Below are 23809 nucleotides of genomic sequence, written 5' to 3' on the forward strand. Positions count from 1 at the left end.
GGAACAAGATGAGACCTGTCAGCCTGCTGCTGAGACTAAAGAGAAATTTTTACAAGCCTTCGAAGGCCCCTATCAACCAGGGTGGCTTCTTCCCTTCCTGGGACTCAGTTTCCTTGCCTACAAACAGTAGGTACTGCCTTTTATGATTCTAGTTACAGAACTCAGAAAAGCTAGAAAACAACCAGTTTAGCCTCTGGTAGTGCACTGGGTGAACTTAGATGGCTCAGATGGCATTCCTAGGTTTGTTTGTTTGTTTTTGAAAACCAGATATGCCACTTATTGCCCCAGCTTGGCAGAACCCTCTACCCTCCCACTCATACTCAAGCTGCATACATGGGTGTGCCTGAGCTGAGAAGTCATAGCCAGCCCTGAGTGGCATGAATTCTGATCATCCCGATGTGTGCTTCTGGACCACTGGAGCTCCAGTTGCTGTGAACTTCAAAGCAGACAATTCTGATGCTTCTGTAGGACTGGTACAAGGGAGTTTACCAGTCAAGTTGACCAAGGACCCAAACAGTGAATAAGCACTGGCTGGTAAATGTCTTTAAAAGTGGTGAAGTGAAGGAGAAGGCAAGATTACTCCAAGCTGCAGAAGGTAGGCTGCACGGGTAAGGTGTCTCCTGGAGGGCCTGCAAGATCAGTGCAGAAGCCAAATGCTAGGCAGCTAGGCAACAGAGCATGGGAGGCCTGGCTCTCATAGCTACTTGCAAGGTATCACAGGCTCTGGAAATATGGCTACTCTAAGCAAACAAATACCTTGATAAAACTTGTCTTTATTTATTCATTTCCCCAGTAAGCAACCAAAGGACATCACCAATTCCTCAGGCACCCTGGTCCTAACAATCTTACCAACATGAGCTTTTAACCTGCCCATGCCATTGTGAGATTATCAACAGCAAACACCCAACACTTTCCAAAGTGAAATCTGCTTGCATAGCACCTTCAACCATCCTGTGGAGAATGCTGACATCCCGATCTCACAGGTAAAGAAGTTGAGGCTCTGTAGTGAGACAGCCCTTTCTCCCTCTGAGAAAATGCAAAGTAAACACATTCATCCAACCCTGGCTTTAGGAACCTAGTTTAAAAAGTCTTAACACTAGCTGAGCGCCGGTGGCTCACGCTTGTAATCCTAGCTACTCAAGAAGCTGAGATCTGAGGATCACAGTTCAAAGCCAGCCCAGGCAGGAAAGTCCATGACTTTTATCTCCAATCAACCACTAGAAAACTGGAAGTGGTGCTGTGGCTCAAGCAGTGGAGCACTAGCCTTGAGCTGAAGACTGCAAGGACAGCACCCAATCCCAGAGTTCAAGCCCTATGACCAACCAAAAAAAAAAAAAAAGTCTTAATACTGCCAGCTGCCAGTGGCTCACACCTGTAATCCTAGCTACTCAGGAGGCTGAGAACTGAGGATCCCTATTTGAAGCCAGCCAGGGCAGAAAAGTCCATGAGACTCTATCTCCAAATAACCACAAAAAGCTTGAAGTGGAGCTGTGGTGCAAGTGGGAGAGTGCTAACCTTGAGCCCAAAAGCTCAGGGACAATGCTCAGGCCCAGAGTTCAAGCCCCAGGTCAGGCAAAAAAAAAAAAAAAATTTTTTTTTTTAGTCTACACCAACTCCACTCAATACAACTTAGAAGTACCAGGGAACTAAACAGACCAACAGGGCATACACTTGTTGAAAAACATGTTCTAGTCCACATTTTAAAAAAAGACACAGTCCAAGCACAAGTCAGGTAGGCAAGAAGCCAGGAACCAGTTGTAGAGGAGGAGGACACCCCTGGAAAAATGTAAACAGTGGCAATACACTTCACCCCTTGCTGCAGGACTTTCTGCAAACCTCTAACTCTGTCCTGTGGCACATTATACCAAACAGTAGCAGAGGAGCTTCCCACAATGCCCACATACTGTCTCCACTGGCTGGCAGGTGAATTCAGGGCTTGCTCTGCCCCCATATATTCAGGACCTCTGGTCCTAGAGGCTCAGCATGCTCAACACAATGGCAATAACCACAGACAGCCTGACCAAAGAAAAAAACCACCATTTTACTGCTGGAGAAACTTTGGATCCGACAGAAAAGCCCAGAGGCAGAAGACAACCCTCTTAGGGAGTATTTGTTCCTGTTTGGGCTCACACAGCATGCTTGCATCTATTCATTCATTCATTTAGCAGAGACATATGGTGGGCTGACCAGATGGCACTGTTTAGGGTCTGTGTGGTGATGGGATGCTTGTTCTTACCCACACCGGTCCACTGGCACCTCTGTCTCACTCCCAATCTGTGACTGGGTGATACCAACATGGGGCAATTCATTTCTAGCAACTACCCTCAGCTTGTGGTTTCCAGGATTGTCAAGCTGAAGGATCCAGAAGATAAGCCCCCAGAAAACCACTACAGGAGATGGCTACTGCTATTGTCCTTCCAGAAGCCTCTGACCTCCAACCAGAAGAGATGACCACCAGTAAGCACCTGGGAGTCCACACAAAGCATTTCTACCAAGTACCAGTGTTAGAAGAGAGACATGGCAGCCAGAGCCTTCCTCTGGGTCTTTATCTTAGCAGAACAGGCAGCTTCAGCAGCCTGTCTGTCCCTGGCCCAGGGGTGGCCAGCCTTGTTTGCAAGGAGGCAAATACAAGGCTGCCCCGAGCCATGAGATAGTGCTGCCAGGTTTTAGGGGCAGAGCAGGGGAAGAAAGAGAGGAAAAGAGACAAGAGGGCAGGGGTGAAGAGGGAAGAGGGAAGGAAAAGAGCTATTGTGCTGGCAAGGTCCCCTCCCCTAGAGCAAGGATCAGTTATGCAAATAAGGTCTCTCTCCTAGCCATCCACTCCTGGACTGCTCTCCCTTCAGCTTCTCTTTTTTTCCTCCCTCACACACACAGAGGCCCTGACCATTCAAAAAGAAACTTGCCCTTCCCCCTAGTCCCTTGTCCTCAAGCTCCTGAGTTCCCACAATCCCACTTTTGAAAAGCATCTGACCCTGCCAACTCTGCAGTGTCTTGCCCCACTGCCTGGCTCTCCCTCTGGGCCCAGAGGGTTAATGGGGGGAGAGGGGAGAATGAAGGAGTTCATAGCTGAGAGAAGAGCCAGTGATTAGACCTTCAGAATGTAACAGCACATGCACACACCCCGTTTCAACTTCATTAATTCTCTCAAAGCAGCATAATGATTTGAAAGGAAAAGCCAACTTGGGGCCATGCCCTCAGCATGCAGTCATCCTGAACTCCTGCAAACCACATGGAAAGTCTGCTGGCCAGGTGAGAACTTCCGGCCAGGGGCTCTTATGCCCCTTATCTTCTTTTCTTAGGGTATATACTTTTGATCGTTTCAGTTTCAAATTCCGTCAAACATCTAAATTGGGAATCCCAGCTTGAACACCACAGGCATATCAGAGGTGGGTAGGCAAAACAGCACTTATTTACAAACGGTGATGCAAATCTGTCCCACATTTCTGGACACCCTTGTTATGTACCTCAGCCACTGTCCAGTGAGAGCTAGTGAGAATGTCATCTGTCACACCACCACTAACAACCAGGAAAAAAGATACAACCTCACAGAACCTAGCACCTCTGCTACAACTCCAGTTTTTACCAGCTCTGAAATAAAACTTGTAAAACACAAAGTCTAAATGCTTTCTTTAAGTCCTTTCCATAGACAGTTACGGTCTTCTCTCACTGCCTGGACATACAGTCCTCAAACCAAGGGCATTTACATCCCACTCAGGGAATGCCAGCAGGCCTGCCCCAAGCACTACATTTAAAAGGCAGGCAAATCAATAAATGGCCAAGGGCCACAGGCCTCACCTCATCCCATTACTGACCCTCAAGAGCTGAGGGCACAGACTTCTCCCCTCATCCAATTTTCCCCACTCCAAAACCCAATCCCATCACACTGTGGTCCTGTGCGCCTCCTCCCCCCACCAACCTCTGCCTCTAGCTGGCCCTCAAGGTTACCTGTAACCCAGAAGGGCAGGAGTGCTGGGACAGCCCAGCCTCCAATAGTGTTAGGCACTTACCGTATACCAGTCCTCAATTCTGCACACACTTAATCCTGAGAAGCTAACCTGGGTACTACGGTTACCTCCCTTTCACAGATGAGCATACCAAGGCTTACAGAATTATCAGGGTCACTCAGTGGCAAAAACGGGGAACTACAGTGCTACTCACGTCTGCGTGTTTATTTCTAATACCTGCAAGACACATTTTTTTTTTTTACAAAGCCAATCCTTCTTAGTAATGGCCCCTGTGACTGTAGACAGTGATCATACACAAAATTAAAAAGGAATATAGCTCCAACAGCTTAAGCAGAGCAATGTGTCCTAGAAAGGTGATGAAGAACAAAGAACAGGGATGCCAAAAATGTACATGAAGTCCTAGAATGTTTTTTCTTAGTTGAACACTGTATATAATGCTTTCAAATTCCTATGTCATTTCCTATCATGTATGATTTTAAACCTGTGCAATTAAATTAATAAATAATAGCATAAGCAGGAGAAAAACTGCAAAAAGCAGCAGTGCAGTCATACCAACACACAACAGTTCCACACAGCCTTGGCACAGTGAGACCCACACAATTAGTGGAGCCTCTGGGGCCTAGGGCTCTTGGCTATAATACATGCACAGTCCCAGAAGCAGATGCCCTCACACCTCTGGCCAAAAAGTTCCTATCTTCACTAAAAGGAGCCGAATCAAGCTGGGTTCTACCATATTCTCAGCAACTTCAGTTCCTAATAGATTTCCTTCAACTTTCAGTTTTTCCCCTCTTAACCCCTAGTGATTGCTGACCCTCATTTGAAAAGGATTACAACACTACCCTGTAACAAACTGGGTGTATCACTCCCACAAATGTGTTACACCCCGCTATACAAAGAACTTGAGACCAAAAATGCCTAGAACCAAGAGAAAGAAGAGGTAGGAGACTAAGTTTCTAGACTCAGCTGCAACCTCTGACCCCTCTTGGTCAGGCAGAAACCCACAACAATGCTGTTCCCTCGGAAGGGGACAAACTTCAAAAATCCACCACCACCTCTCAGAAGCCAGGTCAATGGGTTTTCTTTAGTCCCCAGCGCTGAACGCAGGCCTGGACCCACTAGCTACTTCTGCCTCACTGGGGAGGTAGGCATGGCTGAGTTGGGGCCTCAGCTGAGCTAAGTTTCGCTGGTGAGTGGCCAGCGGGGTACAAAGGAAGGAACCACTGGGGGAGGGGAGGCCACAGAGCTGGAGGGCTGGGACAAAGGGGACAAGAGACAAAGGGACAGGAAAAGAGAGCCTGCTTTCTCTTCTGAGGAAGGAACTCCTCGTTCAGTCTAATATTTCACTAGCACATCAGCAGGCAGGCAATGCCACCATCACACATTTTAAGACGTGGTTCTGGGAGCCTGACACCCCTCCCACTTGGGCTGGACACAGGCTCTCACAGACCCTCCTGCCTGTCCAGGTCCCTTTCCAGCCTACTCGTTCAAAGTCAGGCTGCCTTTGATGGCTGCTTCTTCAGCTGGATTTGCCACCCTGAAGAGAGACAAAGAATTATTTATTTGAAGAAAAGAAACCCCCTCAACTCAGCCAGTGGCAGACGTGATACTTGCTGCACAGGGTGAGCAAGATGCCGGCTTTCTAGTATGCGCGCGCGCATGCGTGCATGCGTGTGTGTGTGTGTGTGTGTGTCTGTGTGTGTGTGTCTGTGTGTGTGTGTGTCTGTGTGTGTGTGTGTGTGTGTGTGTGTAGGGGGGAGGGGGAGTGCTTACCAGCAACATGCCCACTTAGCACCTAGGGCATGTTCTAAAGCCTACCTGCCTGTCGTCCCTTTGTTTTGCTTTTCCTTCCTGAGGACCACTGCCTACCTCCCTGAAAATGAGAGTGTCCAGGCCTGCTGGCCTGGGAGGAGAATGGTTGGCATGAAGATGGTAACATCCAAATGTAGGGGAGATCAGCAAGGCCAGGGAACCTCAGGGCTGTTTTCATAGAGACTCCCCATTTTTTTTCTCTTGGTTCTAATTCAATTTTGATTTAGTAGGAGAGAGACATGATCCTAACACCTCTTAAGCCAATAAAACAAACCTAGCACCAGAGCCCAGGACTGCGCCAAGGAAGGGGCAGTTTAAGGGCAAGGCCAGGAAGCTGGCTTTCACTACCTACAGGAGAAAGCCACCAGTCCCCCCCACAACAGGCACCAACCCTATCTCCTGCCACCCATCTCCCTGCCCATGTGAGAGCCCTACTTGCTCTAAACACAGCTTCTTCTCTCAAAAAACCTTCAGCCAGGGTCCCTGCCCTACCCCAAAGAATGTGGCAGATAACACCTTAAGTCCTTCCCACTCACCACTCTAAACCACTCTAAGACTTTTACTGAGCACCAACTGAGCCAATCAGTCTCTGAGGACGCCCTCTTGCACTGTGGCTGGGAAGGAGTCTCTTGGTTGGTCCCACACTGGGGACAATGGGGACTCTAAAGGAGGACCTCACTAGCAGAAAACCCAGAGGAGGAGGGTCTCTCTGATCAGAGGGAAGAAAATGGATGGTAGCCAGTCTAACCCGAAAGGCTGCTCCAGGCCTGTCCCTTTCATGAAGTCCAACCTCTGCTCCCAAGTCAGTCAGCACAACCCCTCCCTGGAGCAGCAGATGCTGTCCCTCAAGAGGATGATACTTCTGTGGTGTGGACAGGCTAAGTCACATCAGAACTCTTTCCCTGCCTCCCCTCCCATGATGCCTCCTCACCCCAGGATTACACCCTGCACAGGGCCCCAGCAACCAGTCTGCCATATAATTAGACTGAGAATCAGGCCACAGTGGGCTCTGGATCGGAACCAGTCTCTCCACTGAGTGCAGCGACAGCTTCTGTCCTGGTGAAAAGAACGCCGTAGAGACACATGCTCTGTGTTAAAAACATTTTCAAAGAGAAGGCAGGAGGGGGAAGGAGCCATCTGTGTATCTCCAGTCTGCAGGGCAGCTCTGGAAGGCACACTGGCTTCCTGAGTTGTGCAGCCTGCAGAGCCCCAGGCCCTAATCCCGGTCCTCAGTCGATGACTCACTCATCTGAGTGGGGCACTGTGGCAAGCACCTGTGCCTCAGAAGCGCCTCCCCATCCCCCTGGCTGCAACCCTGGGTTGGAGTAGGGAAGGCAAGGGGTTAGCATTTTTTGGTTAAACCTGAGGTCTGAAAGAATGGGAGCCCCTGAAATCATCCTTTGTCCTTGTCATTGAGCTATTGTGGATGTCAGTTTCCAATAAGCAATTTTTTTATGTTGTCAGAATGATAGCCTTCCAAGGGCATTTCTGTCCCTCCAAGGGTTGACCCTCACTTTTCCATGCCTCAGCAGCACCTGGATGAGGCCCAGGTCACACTCATGCTAGGCCCACAAAGGCATCATTCACCATTACTCACCAGCTCCAAATCACAGAGCTGTCCTGAGGGGTACAGCCTGGCATGAATCAGGTGGTATAGTGGGAAGAGTGGGCTCCCTCACTGTCCCAGAGCAGGCCAGGGGTTCCAAAGGGAGGAAAGCAAGAGATTTTCTTATGCCTTCCTCACCTAGCCAATCTGAGCCAGCACTATAAGGCTTCTATTTAAATATACAAACCCCTGATTAAGGGGAAGAACAGTGTGCAGGCTCTGCTGGCAAAGGATCGGCCAGTGTCCTTTGCTTCAAGTAGCCACTTGGCAGAGGCATCAAGCGTTTGAAAAATGAAAGAGTAGTCTGATTAGATGAATATCTGAGAAAGCAAATATTTGTGATGACCCACAGGTGAATTTTTGGATAAAAAGTCTCCTAAACTGATACTGTTAAGATGATCTTCATAGAAAGTGATGGTTTAAAAGGAGCAAGCATTTCAGACTTGGGAAAGTCTGAAAAGCCAGCTCAGAAATAAAGCAGCTCTCCGCCAGGGTGTGGCTGGACCTCCATAAAGAACAGATAAGAGCCACTCACAATTAGAAGCAACGGGCAGGGCTGTACACAAAGACCTGAGGCCTGAGCAGGAGCCACCCTCACTGGAATCTTGTTTATTCTTGGCTAAGCAAACAGGAGTCTTCTCAGATAATGCAAAGGTCAACTGTAGACTTGTAAGGCCTGATAAAATCACCAACAACCCTGAATTACAGGGGCCAAATAATATTTCAACACAGATATGCAGGTAAGTTCAATGAATGAGAACCAGGCTATTGTCCATCATCCCCACTGCAGAGACACTTGTGTTCTGGATTCTAGACACGATCCCTGCCCACTCAGCTACTCCACAACCCTCTAAAACAAGCAAAAGCTATGCAGGGACTTAGATTGCCTCAAAGTCTCAGGAGTCAGCAAGCACTGGGTGAGTAAAGAACAAGCTTGTTCCTACACATCTCTAAGGACACTTCACAGTTGAAGCTCCATCGATATGTCAAAGATCTACTTCAGAAAAGAATAGCAAACAGCAAGGCCAGGGCTGGGAATGAGCAGCGGCCACAGAGACACTTGCTCTGAGGACATTAAGACTTCAGGGAGCCTTCAAACTCACCAGACTGCACACAAGGCTGGGGTGGTGAGCAGTCTCCTGTCATCTTTCATTACCTTTTCAATGAACAAATACTTAGTTAGGTCTCCATCAGTCAGATCCTGAGTCTACAGAATCCACCACAAAATATGTGTCCCCAAGAGATCAAAGATGACTATCAGAAGTTTCTCAGAATGAAGTAATACTTAAATTGAGACATGAAAAATGAATGGGCTTCCCAGAGAAGAGAAAGAACTGAGGAAAAGTGCTCCAATAAGAGAACATGTAGCCGGCGCCAGTGGCTCACACCTGTAATCCTAGCTACTTAGGAGGCTGAGATCTGAGGATTACAGCCTGGGCAAGAAAGTCCATGAGACTCTCATCTCCAATAAACCACTAGAAAACTGGAAGTGGCGCTGTGGCTCAAGCAGTAGAGCGCTCACCTTGAGCTGAAGAGCACAGGGACAGTGCCCAGGCCGAGGGTTCAGGCCCCAAGACCAACCAAAAAAGAGAGAGAGAGAGAGAGAGAGAGAGAGAGAGAGAGAGAGAGAGAGAGAGAGAGAGAGAGAGAGAGAATATGTAACAAAGGCCCTGAGGCAGAGAACTTGGTCCTTCTCTTTCTTAGCTAGCAGGGCCTAGCAGTTCATAACCCACTCCAGCAACGAAACTACACAGCCATAATTTTTATTCCAATATGCAGCAAAATTTCAAATGTCCACTCAAAGTTTTAGGCTTTTTCTTTTTCTCAAAATAGGTAAGTCTACCACCTTCTCATTTCTCCCTGCTGTCCACCTTACTATTTCTTCAGTAGTCTTCTCAGAGTAGAAGCTTCTAATTCCTGACCAGCTCACATGGCCTCCAATTTAGGCCACACCTTAGCTCTTTGCTGGTCCCTAGTTACTCCAGCTGTCTGTCTCCAGAGTGAACAGGCCTGAACAGGCCAGGCAGGGACAAGGGAGGAAGTATTTCCTAACCAAAAGAAAGAAAAAAAAAAAAAAAAAAAAAGAACACTACAGGGCCAGGAAGGAAGTAGGAAGTCATCCTGAGTGGAGAAACCCTGGATGAGGCCAGACAGAGCACAGCCCTATCAGGCCCTCCTGGGAAAGAAAGATCTTTTGGAGACAGGGAGCAGCATGAGACACCTCCTGCCCTTGTAAAGGGCACAATGTGTACTGGGGACATACAAACATTTCTAACCTAAAAGCATTCAGCTCCTGTGGCTCTGTCTGTCCTCCTCTGGTCTCCACCAAAAACAGACTGGGAGAAAATGAATCAAGTTTTACAAGCTTCCCTATTTACCCAGAGCTACAAATCTATCAGTGGGGAAGCTTTTAAAATAAACTCTCTCCTAACACTGTCACTTCCTTTCTTCTACTTGCCCCCTTCCTCCAATCTACACACACGCACACACAGGCACAAGCACCACCTCTTATAGTATAGCTTCAGCTGTGAATGTGGTGTCTGAAGAGAAATATCAAGTTCAGAGCAGACACTAATCCATCTGTATCTGTCATAAATACTCTCCACTCTTTGTTCCTGTTTTAAAGCATACCAAGAAAAGCTCCATAGGCAGAGACACCTTCCCCAGAACACTGGCTACCTTTCATTCTGGTTCTTTAGTTCAGAAATATTTGTGGGACATTTTCTATAGCCTCTGCCTTGTCCTCTCAAAACAGTACTAAAAATTGAGTGCAGTGTCACTTAACAGGTGAAGTTACACAGCCAGCACTGGTTACCCTGTGAGCAGAGCCCTAAATACAGTTGAACACTCAGCTTCTGTGGAGCCGGGCACAGTAGCTCAGGCCTGTAATCCTAGCTACTTTGGAAGCAGAAATGGGGGGATCACTGTGAAGGCGTAACAGTTTGTGAGACTGTGCGGTGGCACGTGCCTGTTGCTCCAGCTACTACAGAAGTTTGATGGCAATGGCCTAGACCTGTCATTCCCAACGACATGAGGAAGCACAAATAAGATCATAATCCAAGCTGACTTGGGCATAAAACAAGATTTCCTATCTTGGAAATAACCAAGGCAAAATGGGCGAGAAGCATTATTCAAGTAGCAGAGTATCTTCCTAGTAAGCACAAGGCCCTAAGTTCAAACCCCAGTACCACTTCAAAAAAAATTGGTTCCCCAACATTCTTACCTATCAAGCAGAAAAATTACAGATAAGAGTCCCATTCTGGATAAGTCATTAAGAATCACCCAGAGTGAATTTGTGCTTCTGCTCCAAAGCTGTTAGCATGGGGTTCCCAGGACATACAGGCTGCCCAGACAGCAGTGCTGACAGTACTCTCAACCCCTCGCCTTCCAGCAGACCCTGAGCCAGCGAAACCAAGCCTAGGCACCTTCTTGCCCTAAGATCCTCTAAGGCTTGAGGTCCCTCAAATAAAAGCAATCACACAGCCCCTCCTACTTTCTGACAGCTGCCCCAGGAAGAAGTCCCAGGAGCTGAGGGGAGGCGTGTGGGTCCCTGGCTGAGGAAGATCTGCAGGCTGTGCTAGGGTCCAAGAGCTCAAGGGTTCTCATCACCAGTTCAAGGCTGCTTGTACCTCATGTGCCAGGCACAGTACAACACTCCCCATAAAAAACAGGAAGGAAGACTGCCCCACTGGCAAATCAACATACTACATGCAAGTCTAACTCTTTGGCTGGCTTTCCATACCTCTGAACCTATAAAGTGGTCCTACTTTCTCAATCCTCCTTGTCCCCAACAAGAGTCCCTCCTTTCTCCCTGTAGGCAGCCCTCTTCCCTTTTTATCCCCCGCCTCAGGGCAGCTTGTTTCCCACAGTTCTCAACTCCCCTCAGCCACAAAGCAAAACTTTCACTCTATAAGGAACTTTCCACAAAGAACACTATAAAACCAGAACTGAAGCCAGGTGCCAACAGCTCATGCCTGTACTCCTAGCTACAAGGGAGGCTGATAACTGTAGGATCATGGTTTGAAACCAGTTCAAAAGCCTCCATCTCCAAAACAACCAGCAAAAAGCAGAGCTGGAGGCCTAGTTCAAGTGACACAAGCCTGGGCAAGCGGCAAGCCCAAGTACATGGTACTCAAACCTCAGTACTGACGGGAAAAAAACAAAACAGAACTGCCACTCATCTGTCCTCTCTCTCACTGGGATGCCCAGTAGAGAAGAAAACACTTTGCACAGAGTCTAACGTTTGTCACAGGAGGAATCCATTCTCATAGTCTTCTGCTGGATCAGTCTGTTACTGCTTATCATTTCCAGGGGACAGGGGAACAAACTATGAAGGTGAGAGTTTGGAGGAACCTTAAAGAACACCATGGATTGACTAGTTGAAGCTGAAATCTAGCCCCTCCCTCACAGCAAAAACAAGCGTTGCCACAAACCATACCACGCCATGACTCCCTCAGGAAGGGAAGAATTTCCAACCAGCCCTCTCAACTGCAACAATGTAGGCGCTCTGTTCTGCTCTGAAGTCCCTCCCACCCCACAGAAGGCTTTCTTGGGAATTCTCCTTCAAAAAGCATACTTTACACATTGAGTGTCTTCACTTCCCGAACCATTCAGAATTAGGGAAAGGGAGAAATCCACGTCTGCTTCTGTTTGAAACTGTCAAAATTAGCATTCAGTAATTAAAAATCACACCCTTTCTCTTAATAACCTAACCAGCATGATACAATCAGGTTGTGCCAACTCTTTAATCTAATTGACTAATTACAGATTTTAATTTAGTCAGTTACTGAACAACTGTTGACAATTTGTTTTCATTAGGGACAGAACAGAATAAATATTTAGGCTTCCAGTCACAGACTCCTGTGATCAGCTCTCCATCGTGACCCCAACTTCAGAGCAATGGGCTCCAGCTCTGTGCGCATCCTCAGACACAGGTAACCCTGATGCTCTCCCGCCACTTTGCAGCTGCCACCACAACACAACAAGCCTTCCAACAAGTCCCTCTAAAGCAGAACCTACACACAGCAGCCTCCATTCCCAAAGAGGCAATTCCCAGATTCACACACATCACTCAAGAAGTGGCAAACACTTAAACGTTGTGAAGAAAAATAAATTCAACACTACGTGTCACTGGCTTTTAAACAACAAAATAAGTTAACAGTCAAAATAGGTTTATCTGCATTCATCTCACTAGAAGCAAACTGTCACTAGCATCTTTTTATTTCAAAGACACATTTACAGGTTTCTGTAATAAAATGATCCAATTCTTTCGACGTAAAAGTTTCTTCAAGGTCCTATCTCCCAAAAGCAACCAAAAGTTGGTCAAAATAATTGCATGAGCCAGCTCACCTCCATGTTCCTAGTTACTTGGGAAGTTGAGATCCAGAGCATCACTGCTCAAAGCTAACACAAGCAGAAAAATCATTGAATCTCAGGGAAGCTGAACAAAATGGTGCTACCCTGTCATCTCAGCTACAACCCAAAGCATAAACAGGCAGACTAAACCAGGTGCAGGCTGGGCCAAAAGTAAGACCCTATCTCAAAATAAGCAGTAAAAAAAAAAGGCTGGCGGAGAGTGCCTGCCAAGCAAGCCAGAGACCATGAGTTCAAATCCCAGTACCACCAAAAATAAATATAAATACACACACACACACACACACACATATAAATACACACACACACACACATATAAATACACACACACACACACACACACACACACACACACACACACACACACACACACACACAGAGTAGTGTGGCTTAAAGTATAAGAGAGGACCTGGATTCAAGTCCTTCTTCATCCAAGAAACAGGATCATGCCAGGTGCCAGTGACTTCATACCTGGAATCCAAGCTATTCAAGAGACTGAGATGTGAGGATCACAGTTCAAAGCCAGTCCAAGCAGGAAAGTCCATGAGACTCTTATTACCAATTAACCACCAGAACCAAAGTGATGCTACAGCTAAAAGCTCAGGGACAGTGCCCTGGCTTTGAGTTCAAGCCCCACAACCAACAAAAAAATATTATTCTTATATTCCTCTGTCCTCATTCTAAAAATTAAGAAATAGCAACCCAGAAAGAAGACATGACCCACCAAAGGGTCATTTAGTGGGGAGATTGCACCGTGAAAGCTGATATCGAGACTGGTTTTCCAAGAGCTCATCTTCTCAAGAAGGTGCCAGTTCTGACAGGCAGCAAACACAGGATCTCTGCCTCTTCAAGTCCACAGGGAGTGGTCAGAACTTTCTCCAAGGGTCCTATGACCCTGGGGTTCCCACCCCCCTGCCAGCTGTATTATGTTCCATTAACAGGGAAGCCAGTTACACATCCCAAGAGAAGGGGTGGCTGACCTGCACAGGGCCTAAATGTTCCCACAGAGCCAACTCTGCACTCCAACGCCCCATGTCAGGACACTGTGCAGGTACCATCAATACTCATAGTAGACGAGGAAGCCCAGCTACAGGCTACAGTTCCAGCCTAAGTAGTCTAGCCAGATCCCTGCAAAACTTCACTGTGAACATATATTTTTTAAGTTCAGCAAGGATCAGGTCTGCCATCAATGGAAATAAAGCAAACATTCCTTGCGTTTTCTATTCACTACAATTCTACCAATCTGGTGAACTCACACTGGTTCCACTGAGCATCCAAAGAAGCGCTAACTGTATCATTCTTCATTAAAATCAATGGGGAATCTGGTCTGGGGATACGGTTCAATGGCAAAGCACTTGTGTAAGTATGCAAGCCCCTAGGTTTGATCCCCAGGGCTGCAAGGAAGGAAATAAACAAAATATAATTGTGACTCAATGCTTGCAATATCTTTGTAAATAAAGTATCTTGGAGCATAGAATCCATAGAGGTGGCAGGACACAAACGTAAGAAGGCTTTGTAAAAAGAGCTAGGGAACCTTTCTATAAAATTAAACAGGCCCAAAGCATGATACATGATACTGTCTTCCCAGATGAAGTTGTTAAAAACCAGTCAGTCACCCCATAGTGAAGCAAAGAAACCAAGCACTGGTCAGCAGGGTTTGCCTTTTACTAGCTAGGACCACTCCCACCAGGACCTGCCAGCCCAGTATCAAATCATACCAGGCCATCTAGTGGGTCATCATTAATTAGGCAGATGCCAAATTTGATATTAATTAAGAAAAGCAGCATGATATTGTAGTCAAGAGAACACTAGAAAAGAGCTAAAACTAAGTTCAAGTCTACGGTCAACAAGACTGAACCCCTCCATTGCCTTATCTACAAAACAGGAGTAAAAATAGAACCCAACTCCCAGGGCTGTTGATTATAACATAAAGTAAAACTAAGGCCCTCAGAACAGCACCTGGGAAACACTGAGCACTCAATAATGGCTCACTATCATTATGAACTCTTCAGAAAATGGGAGTAATTCCTATCCTGTCCAAATAGTGACGAAATTGAATGGAAACACATTTTCAAAGGCCTGTGCCTATAGTAAGTGCTCAATAAACACTAGTGCCATTAAATAAGTAATCAACTATTTTAGTGCTGTTTAGTAACATGTCCCTCCCCTTGAAACCACCACCCCAACTCCCACCTCTAAGGACAACTGCTGCCTCTAACATTGTGGGGGCCACAGAAAAACATTCTGATTTCTACCTCACTGCCTCTCCAAGTTCCCCTTGACAAAGATGCTGGCAAAATGATGCCAGAGAAAGTATGTGGAGACAGTCAACTAGAATTTAAGTTCATTTTCTGTAGCTTGGGGTCAGAATCGACCGAGGCACTCTGGTGATCAAGTTTTCTGTAATTCCCTATTCCACGCATTAGCTCGCTGACAGAAATTCACCGCGGTATTTAAAGTGGCAGCCATCACAACTAACTCAAATTGTATTGGCTTCCCCGATGCTGAAATGCTCCGCTGAAACCATCAATTGGCCAATTCAGAGATAACGTGGTGGCTGAAATTCCCTGTCATGCTGTAAAATCCCTTTCGCAGCAGCTCACGGCTCGCAGCTCCGCAGTGGAACCTGCGCCCAAAGCTGCAGCCAGCACTGTCTTGTGTAACCTAAGAGGCTGGCAGAGCAGGATCTGGCGGGCAGCAGCACTGCCAAGGGGAAGGGCCTCCAGAGAGAGAACAACATTTTCTACTGGAAGCCTTCTAAAAAGCAGTGCAAAAAGGCCAGCAGCACACACATGCCCTGCACCAGACCTGCCCACTGGGTGCTGCCCCCTCCTCGCAGGCTAGGTGGCCAAAGCCACAGGCGGCGCTCAGCCTCTCCCAAAAAAAGCTGCAAAATTCCTGAAGGATGGCACAGACATGCGCACACATGTCAGCCTTATAGGGGGAAGAGTTTCTAGAGCCACTGGCTGCCATGGGAATCAGGAGCCCTGCAGTCCCACACATTGGCCAAGTTACCACCCTGCTCCAGACGTCTATATGCCCACCTGGAAATTGCAAGGCTCCTTCTTGAACTTCGTTCCATGACTAGATGGTTGGTTCAGATTTGAAATACAATTCTCAGAAGACGGCTTGACTATCACAAGCCAAACAACCTGCCCAAGGTCATCTGAAGGAATCAAAACTGTACCCTGGTCACCCCAATCCCAGTCCTGTGAACTCTCCATGACCCTGAATCTAGGCCCCAGCACCTACAGTACAGAGCCAAACAAGTGGCTGGTGTCCTGGGAAAATAGCCCACCAATAGATGGCCCTTCCCATCAGCATGCAAGGCCACAGCCAGGATCCCGTGTGGGAAGGCCACCACCCAAGTGTCCTCTCTCAAACAACCTTCTGTAGCTGGGAAAGGAGGATCAGAGAAGAGCCTTGGACAGCAGTCCCAGGGAGCAGCATGCTTCTTAAGGTCAGAGGACTGTGAAACACAAGTGAAATATCAGTTTCACCCAAACACACAAAGAACAGAACACAAAGCCTGCGCTGGGAGCTATGCAAACAGTTGTCACTAGGAAGGGACAGGGAACTGGGGATGTGGAGCCCACTGGTTGAGACAGGGTGCCCTGGGACCTATCCTTAGGATTCTCCCTGCAGCCATAAGCCTATTCAAACAATGTCCTCCATGGCAGATCAGGTTCCCCAAGCCCCAACCCAGACATGCAAGAGGAGCTATCCCATGCCAGTCAGGTGGGCAAGCGGCAACCTTCTTAGGCTTTGCCTAAAGCTGGGTGCATTCCACTACTGAGTTGAGTACCCCAGCTCACCCACAGTGTGAGCCAGCTGAGGGTCCATCCCTAGAAGTGAGAACTACTTACTGCTTACCCAACATTTAACAAGCAGGCATAGAGTCCTTCTCTGTGTTCACTGCACCAAGAATACGCAGCAAACAGCAGAGACCAAGGTCCGACAGCCTAACAGGCATCACCCTGGATTACCAGATGTGATAGGAAACCTTTCTTATTATAGATCTAGAAGCTGAGACTCCACCCCCAATCACTGGACCTTTGGGAACTGAGTTTCAACTTCAGTGTCTCTTGGCCAATGGCTTTCACACTTGAGTTAAGACCCACAATGAGACAAGGGTTACCTGACAAACCCAGGGCATACTTACATTTATGTGCACTTGTCAATCACTAAAAACAGAGGTTTTCAGAAGAAATATTCATGTTTACTCAGTGCAATACAGCTCTCTTTTTGGGTAATTACCAGTCATGACCCTCTAAGATGATTTTTGATGCACTAATGGGTCACAACTCAGTTTGCAAAACATGTGTCACTCATCACTCTTCATTAAAACATGTCTTTACCATGCTTGATATCTGAGCAGAGATCAAATTGCACAGTATGGCTCACTGACCTCCAGGTTTATTCACAACTCTATGACAGGCCCCAGGAATGAGTGGGCCATGGGGATAAAGATGAAGTTTCTGCCTTCAAGGAACTTACAGTCCAGAAGGTGGAAGGGAAGAGACTCTAACTCCCCATGAAATAACCTCCTTTCTAGACAGCAGGTAACCAATGAATGAGATTTCTTCTCTTTTTTTGTCATTGTTGTTTATTTTTTTGTTTTTGTACCAGTCCTAGGGCTTAAACTCGGCCTGAGCACTATCCCTGAGCTTTTTTGCTCAAAGTCAGAACTCTACTTGAGCCACAGCTCTCATTCTAGCTTTTCAGTGGTTAACTAGAGATAAGAGTTTCATGGATTTCCCTGCCTGAGCTGGCTTCAAACCTTGATCCTTAGCTCTAACTCAGCCTCCTGAGCAGCTAGGATTACAGGTGTGAGCCACTGGCAACCAGCCCCAGTGAAATTTATGGGGTTTCTGGGGAAGAAGGGAAGTGGGATCTTTCCTCCTAGCAGGCCTGGGGAGGAGGGGGGGCAGCCACATTCCAGACTGGTATGTACTCTACAGAAGAATCCCATTGGTAGAGGAGCAAAAGTGCCCTGTCATGTGCTATGGTACCATGGGGAAGGCCCAGAGGCAGCCAGAAAAGCACCTGTTCCATGGAAAGAAGAGGTGGAAGAGGAGGAAATAGACACAAGCACAGGCCAAGTGTTGACCAGGGTCATCCTCGAGCCATCTTATTTCACCTTCACAAGCAGCAGGCTGGGGTACCTCTGGCATATGACACCTATACCCCCATCACTTGGGGCTGCCTGACCCAGAGATCCATACAGCTCCTCAACAGGTGAGCAAGCAGGTGAGCCACAGTTCACTGGCACATACCTCTCACACGAAGATTCCTCTGCCCCAGTCTCCCCTGCTGCCAATCATTGCACAGCTAGCTATGAGAAAGTAGGGCTTCCATGGCCATGAATAGCAGCACATGCCTCAGAGCTATTCAGAAGGAGGAGATTGGGAGAGCATGGTTTTAAAGCTAGTTAGGGAAAAAAATTAGCAAGACTCCACCTCAATGAACAAGCTGGGTGGGATAATCCTAGCTACTACAAGGAAGGCATAGGTAACAGAAGTACAGTCTATAGCCACGCAACAGTAAGACTCTACCTGAAAAATAACTAAAATGATCTGGAGTGTGGCTTAAATGGTAGATGCCCTGAGTTCAAGCCCCAGTACCAAAAACAACAAAGAAAACTGAAAGCACACATTATACAGTGCTTACTGTGGCCAGGCACAGAAAGGTACCTATTGTGTATAAACTATAAAAAGGCACCTATGTGTGTATAAGCTCACTAATCCTGAAAACCATGTGTACATAATCTCTGTTACCTAATTTTCCATCCAAGGCAACTGAGGCATGCTAGTTAATTAAAGTGCTTGAGTTTACAAACAAGAAAGCACAGCCAGGCAGTACAAAGAAAACCATCCTGGACTCTGGCTGGATCCATAGGTCCAAGTTCTAGTAATGACTTACGGTGGGGCATGTTTGTTCTCTGGGCCTCAGTTTACCAATTTATAAAATGACTATGCTGGGCACCAGTGGCTCACATCTATAATTCCAGCTACTCAGGAGGCTGAGAACTGAGGACCACAGTTCAAAGTCAGCCCCAGCAAGAAAGTCCATGATATTCTTTATCTCCAATAAACTACTCAGAAAAAGTTGAAAGTGGCACTGTGGCTCAAGTGGTAAAGCACTAGCCTTGAGCAAAAGAAGCTCAGGGACAAAGCTCAGGCCCTGAGTTCAAACCCCAGGACTAGGACCAGCACAAAAAAAAAAAAAAAAAAGAGTAAGTGATTCTCAGTTCTACCCTGATCAACCCTGCCATTTCCATGCTTGCTGTTCCCCCAGCACAGAGCATTATCCCACACAACTTTTTCAAGCAGTTTTCACATTCAAGGCTACATCAGGCTCTTTACCAGAAAGCCAGGAAGGTGCTTAGGAAGTAACCTGGACACTGCCGGTCCTGTTCTCCTGGTCTGGGGCTGCCTGCCTAAGATCCAGGGACCAAGAAGTCCAAAGAAAGAAGCTGACATGTGAGTCTCAGCCTCCCAGGGGCCTCTCATCCCCAGCTCTTCTCCTTAGGGTTCTCTTCTGAGTATCCTGACACACATACAAAATAAGGTGAGGCCTGAACTGCAGGGGCAAGATGCACACTGGAGATGACATAGGACCCTCACAGGGCTTTCAACTGGCTTATTACTGAACACAGACAACCCTTCACCGCACACCCAGTCTTCCCAGACTTCCTTCTGGCCACCTGTGCAGTGGGCAGCACAAGGACAGCCTTGTGCCCATTTTACAGGGAGGGGTGACACTGAGGAGTGAAGGATCACAGCTCACCAGGAATTTGAAGCTGAAATTCAGACTTAGATCCCTGCTAATGCTTCACTGACAGCCCTCTGAGCCTTACCGTTCGCTTTGCAGCAGCACACACAGGCGTGGCCCAGGACCCCTCTGTCCAATACAGATAAGGGCTGAAGACATCTCAAGGGAGTGTTTATCAGTGCCAGCTGTGGCAGGACCACCAGCTCTGCCCCTTGTGAGGATGCAGGGCTAAAACAAGACTGCTATACAAGGATACAAGGAGGGTACCCATGACACATCAGAGGAACCCTGGCCCAGGAGTGCATCAATACAAAGTCAAGGGTCCAGTGTCCCTTCCCTAGGGTCAACTTGCTCTCTCTGAAAATTATGCTGGTGAGTTTTGGGGACTGTGAAGAGAAATCAACCTGAACAAGCACAAGCCAGGTAGACAGACAACCATCATACACAGATACTATTACTTAGCCCTCTCCACATTATGTCAAGGAACTGCTAATCATTCCCCATTGTATAGGTGGGGAAACTGAGGACCCCAAAATCTGCCTGCCTGGAAAAATGATAAACTTGAGGATGAACTCAGGGCTGATGCTAAGTCTCTAGTTAAAACCCAAACTTTCCAAACTCCAAAGAAGTCAAAAAAGGCATAGTGCAGGTACAGTTTCCTAAAACTCCTCTCTCCAAGGCCACAGAGAACCCCATTACCCGGGTGAATCAAAAACAAGCTGTGTGTGTCTATTTGCTGTCAGCTCCCAGCAACATGTTTGTGTGAATCGCTTAATGCACTTGTGCCGTGATCAGAATTATTACCAAGCTAAAAAAGATTAATTTTTCTAAATACTCTAAAGCCTCAGACACTATTATAAAAGGCTACAGCCAGTGTAACATTCCTGTTATCTTGGCTGACAGTGGCTGGCAGGCCTCAAGTACAACCCCCACATTTCTCCTTCCTACAACTTAAATACTCACACTCCCACACAGCAGAGGTGGCCCAGGCATCCTGGGCCTGAGGTCCTCACTAGAGAAGTAGTCTCCCTTATACAACAGAGCCAAACTAAGGGACACTGCAGGGAGTGCTGGGTGTCTCCCGGCTCCCTCCAAGTGTTGGCTGGCACAGAGCTCACTCTCGGTCCAAGTTTGCAAATGCTTAGCTAACAAAGATGGCATTATGCACAAGGCTGGTGCACACTGCTGGTCTGGGAGTTCAAATGAAGTGACCACTGCCAAAAACTTTGTTTGGGTCCCCACTGCTCCCCCCGCCCCACCTCCCGCCTTGAAATAAAGGGCAAGCGTTTGCAATGTGGGGTCTTGCCGCCACTTGAAACCCATTAAGGTGGCCACATTGCCCAAGTTCTGGCAAAATGCAATTCCAGTCCTTCATTTAATGTTTAATTAGCTACCGATGGAGGAGTCTGGCAGCCTCTGGGGTCAAGAGGAATTGTAGAAAACAGGGTGGGAGCCCAAAGAAGAGACTCAATACAAAGTCTGAGCTCCAAGGGGAGGGGGTACAAAACAAAACTGTATGCTTTTATAAAATCTGCCATACAAAGGTGCCAAGGGTCAGAGTCAAAGGCAAGCTATGAACTTGCCAGGACCTCAGGGCAGATAGCAAGGCTGGCTTGTAGTGGGCCAGCATCCCCCAGCTCCTTGAAGCCCAGCTGCAGGCCTCCCCCTCTTCCTAACCCCATTGTCATCTAGTCATACCCAGATTTCCAGTGGGGTCTGGCAGGCGTGGCCACTCCCTGCCTGGCAGGAACCTCAGCTCAGCACATCCACGAAAAACCCTCTCAAATATCACTCTGCTATTTCAAACCCACCAAGGACGCTGGACCCCTGCCACCTAGCCACAAATACCTCAGCTCCTGCCCACGCCCACAACTCCGGGGTCCTTTCTTCCTTAACTAATCTTCTCAGAGATGAAGTCTCCCAGCCAGGGGTGGAAGGAGAGGTGAACCCAGCATAAAGGGGGCTTCAGAGCAGCAAACCAGGGCAAGCAGGGGAAACTGGATGAGGTCACGGGCCTCCCTGTCCATTATACTCCCCAAGTTCTTCACTGGGAATCCCAGGGGAACTGGAGTTTGGGAGCAACAGTGCATGAACCTCCCAGAATCACGTACAAAGTCTCCTTCATGAGGACACATGCATTTTCTGGAAAGAAAGCCCACAATTTTTATCACATTTCTCCTGCCAAAGCCAAGAACCACTGCACCATAACAGATCCCCTTCCAGGGGTCAGGTCTCACTTCTGCCGGTGACTTGGTAACTCACTTCCCAGGGGCTTCACTTTCATTCTGTTACAGACATTTCTTCTGTGAACAGAAGGGGCACTGAGCAGGTACCGGGCCTACTCGGAGTCTAAGCAAACATGCTCCCTCTATTTGCAAGGAGCTGCTACCAGATGAGGGTTGTCAAAAGCAGAGTAGTAAAATGGAAAGAAGAAGGTTCTAGTCCTAGCCTGCCATCTCCTAAGCTCCTTGTCCTTGGACAAGCCTCAGTTTCTTCATATATAAGCAAAGCAGCTGTGAGGCCCAAGAACAATGATTTAAGTGTGTTCCAGAAAGCCAGTGTTCTTCAGCACCTTCGATTCAAAAGCCACATTGTAGGTCTCACTCACTCTAAGCATCTCCTGCCACCAGAGGGAAAACACACAACCAGCTCCCAGAGGTAGAAAGCATTGGCAGTATCTAGAAAGATACCAGAAGACACTTCCACCCACCCAAAGCTCCACCCTGGGGAGCTCCAAGGGGAGAAAGTAGCCAGACAGCCCAGGCCTACAGTATGACACTCTTGTGCTGAGAGTGCCTATTCAACAAAGGACAGACCAGACCAACATGCCAGAGAACCCAAAAGGACCCCCAGTGGGACCCAGGGGCTTTCCTCCACACTGAAAAGGACTGCCCAGCCTGAGGGGAACAGCAAGGAAACCACACAAGACAGCCGGCAGTCCTTCTGCGGTCTCAGGTGCTCTTCTGATATAAGGCAAATTCATTTCTCAGAAAAGTCCACCATAGTACTAAGTCCTCAGCTCACCATGTTACCATTGGCTAATTCTAAGGCTCTAGGGCTGGTGAAAAATGAGAGCCAAGAAAACCCAGTGGCCAGGTGTGATGGGGGAAAATAGACACTGACTCAGATAAAAACTCACCAAGTCAAGAACAGTTCAAATGCTCTCTCTGCTCAGTCTCCTGGTTCACTCCTGGCCCCATCAGTCTTAGCCTTGACCTAGGAGGGACCTGTGAGATCACCTGACCTCTGAACCCACCATCAGGAAAAGAGAGGACTTTCCCAAATCGTGATTATCATTCCTATACAAGTCAGGACAAGGGGGGCTGGGAAGGTGGCTCAGTGGTTGTGCGCTTGCCTTGCATGCCTGAGGCCCTGGGTTCGATTCCTCAGCACCACATAAGCAAAAAGAAAAAAGCCGGAAGTGGTGCTGTGGCTCTAGTGGTAGAGCGCTAGCCTTGAGCTGAAGAGCTGAGGGACAGTGCCCAGGCCCAGAGTTCAAACCCCAAGACCGGACCCCTCCCCCACCCCAAAAAAAAAAGAAAAGAAAAAAACAAGTCAGGACAGGACCTTCCATCTGAGGTCCTTCTGAACACATAGGAACTAAGGCCCTCCCTCCACCTCTCTAAACGAGGGATTCATTACCCACAAAAGACTAATGTCTGAGATCAGGCTGCACAAGCTCACCAATGAGAATCTTCAATTTTCCCTGGCAGAAAATACTAGGCCATTTAGCACTCTTACTTATGAGGCGAGAAGGCATGGTTCAAGTGGTAAAATGCGGGCCCAGCAGGTACAATGCCCCCTGAGTTCAATTCTCATTATGGCCCCTCCCAAAAAGGGGGGGGGCAACACTCATATTCACAATCCATGTGATTTACTTTAGGACTTAAAACAACTAGTTAGCTGATGTTAAAACTGTCATATTAAAGATCACACACAATTCAAGTCACTGAAGAAATACCTTGTAATTCTCTAAGCCCAAATCACCTGTGCTCTTACCCTTAACTTCTTCAGTCCATTAGCATGTCTTACTACTATGTAAAAGAAACTATGGGAGCTAGTGAAAGAAACAGCACATGGCCTCTGCCATGGAAAAAATTAATAAGCTGCAACTGAAAGGCAAACTGAAAGAAGTTAGCCAGAAGAATACAGAAAAACAATGCCTATCATGGACCCCTGGAGCCCAACCAAAAGAGATTAGAAACAGACTTGGGTCAGTCATGACTACCCCGTTCTATCACTATGGTTATTTCTCTGTTCCTCAGTTTCTCCATCTGCAAAA

The 23809-nt window shown here is 47.5% G+C and overlaps 1 protein-coding gene across 5 annotated transcripts in view; it reads right to left on the bottom strand.

Annotated features, from left to right (window-relative positions):
• The window catches only part of Ssbp3 (single stranded DNA binding protein 3), a 156762-nt gene that overhangs the window by 125768 nt on the left and 7185 nt on the right, over positions 1-23809 (bottom strand). The window contains exon 1 of one of the 5 annotated variants that reach the window (XM_069987120.1): positions 4008-4046. The exons of the other annotated variants lie outside the window; for them this stretch is intronic. The gene's annotated coding sequence lies outside the window, so the exon portion shown is untranslated. Of the gene's footprint in view, positions 1-4007; positions 4047-23809 lie in introns of those variants that run through there. 5 annotated transcript variants of the gene reach the window in all.

Source organism: Dipodomys merriami, unplaced genomic scaffold (assembly GCF_024711535.1).
Source record: "Dipodomys merriami isolate MVZ:Mamm:240054 unplaced genomic scaffold, mDipMer1.0.p SCAF_34, whole genome shotgun sequence".
NCBI lineage: Eukaryota > Metazoa > Chordata > Mammalia > Rodentia > Heteromyidae > Dipodomys > Dipodomys merriami.